Source organism: Oryctolagus cuniculus, chromosome 8, assembly GCF_964237555.1.
Source record: "Oryctolagus cuniculus chromosome 8, mOryCun1.1, whole genome shotgun sequence".
NCBI classification, from domain to species: domain Eukaryota; kingdom Metazoa; phylum Chordata; class Mammalia; order Lagomorpha; family Leporidae; genus Oryctolagus; species Oryctolagus cuniculus.
In genome coordinates this window covers 39,926,815-39,928,705 of record NC_091439.1, presented here as the reverse complement: position 1 = coordinate 39,928,705, position 1,891 = coordinate 39,926,815, and the positions used below count along the sequence as shown (strand labels likewise).

Sequence of the window (1,891 nt, the reverse complement as noted above, 5' to 3'; positions counted from 1 at the left end):
ACAAGAAATGAGGATCATGGTTAGTTACAGATGCAAAGTAATATCTAATTATCCCAGGCTTGTGAATAATTAAAATCAAATTAATATGCTAGTTCAAATGTTATATACAATTTAGATAAGCTGGTCAGTATTATTTGAATGCACAATGTATTTGGTAAACTTAAAATTATATTACCTTTTATATTCCTGTAATAGCTGGTGTAAGTACATGCCAATATAGAAAACATGTAATTTTCATTTACGGGTTAACAGAGTGACAGAAAAGGTCTATTGTGTATGTTTCAGAATGTAAAAGTTAAAGAACTTTTTTTAAAGAGAAAAAAGCTTTAAATTACCAAAGTTCAAATGATGAAAGTTTAATGTCAACTTACTTATAAAACAGATGCCATACATATGGTGACCCTACTGATCTGACTACAAAAGGCATTGAAGGAAGGGATGTTCAGTTGAAAACAGATTAACCCAAGGGATGTATGTTGCTTTGAAAATTTGTTTTGCAGGAAAACTAGTTGCTTGGCCTAGTTTGAAAGCTAATTACAAAATTCATTTTCTTAATAGTCCAGATATTTTGCCAATTCTTCCAACTCAACAGAACTTCCATCGACTTCCACATTCATTGCAAACAACAAATGTGGTCATTGGTTTATCGGCACTATGGGTTTGCACCTGAGTGTAGGTGCAGTTCTTTTTACATTTGGCACATGTGAACAAGTCAGTCTGTGTTCCACCTGTCTTGGCCACATGATATTCTCTGATGGCTTCTTTGGCCACGTTTTTCCGCATCTTTTTGAGCTCATCACTGGCCATTTCCTCTGCCATCATTCTAGCAAATAAATCAGGAGGAATATTCCCACACCATACATTTTTCCTTAAATTTGGATTTTTTGCATCTTTAAGATTTGATATCCTACTTCATACTCTATTTTTGTATTTCATGTCTGTATTCCTTATTTCTTGGTATATAGCTTCCTCCATTTGAGATCCCAATTCGTCCTCATCAGTTCCAATAGCAACGTAGTCGTCTGTTGGGAGAGCGGCACTTTAACCGCACAGAATCCGAAGTGCTTGGTGCCTGAGGGAAAGATGAAATGTAAGTATCGGAGCATTTGTCTCATCCTTTCTGTTGCTCACGTTGCCACTGGAGCTTCCCTCTCTTGCTTCAGGGCTATTCTGTGATGTCATTGCAGGTTCTTTTTTTTTTTTTTTTTTTTTTTTTCCCTTGGGGTCTTATTCTGTTGATGGGTCATCTAATAGCTTTTTCCAGGATCTGTTGAGAAACTTTGCTAAAGATGTAACTTCTTCATCTGTACCTTGCTTGCGAATAGCGTTAACTGACATTCCAATTCTTGGGGACTGTAGTAATTCCATGGTCATAGGAATATTCTTAAGCTCCTTCAGCAAATCCAGCGCTCCAGCCGCGCTGTTCTTCTGCACCATCTTGTCCATCTTCTCGGCAATGCAGACTACCTCGTTCTCCATGGAGCCGGCAGGTGTACCCCGCGCCCAGCCCTCCGGGTCGCGAAATGGCAGAAGGTGGCGTGGAGAGGACGCTGAGCAATCACGAGCCCCACCACTGCAGGCCCGGCCGGGCCCTAGGGCCTTCCTCACAAACCAGACCAGAGGCGGCAGCCGGGCGGCAGTAATTCTAAGCACACTGGGTGAACAAAGAATATTGCTGAGAGCAATTGTCCTGGGGGAGGGAACCGATTTGTAAAGAAGCAGCTCTCTGAGAAAGATCTTCAAGATTAAGTAGGAGCTCTGCGGTAGGTATAGTAGGAGAGGAAAGAAAAGAAGAAAAGTACATTGGTGATGTGGAATCCTGGAAGAGCCTGATAGACCTGGAGAAGAGTGGCCATCACCGAGACTCTGTGGGCTGTACTGATAGTGGACG

At 41.2% G+C, this 1,891-nt stretch overlaps 1 pseudogene; it reads right to left on the bottom strand.

Annotated features, from left to right (window-relative positions):
- Nucleotides 1-410: 410 nt before the first annotated feature.
- LOC100358452 (transcription elongation factor A protein 1 pseudogene) lies at nt 411-1,479 on the bottom strand (annotated as a pseudogene).
- Nucleotides 1,480-1,891: the final 412 nt, after the last annotated feature.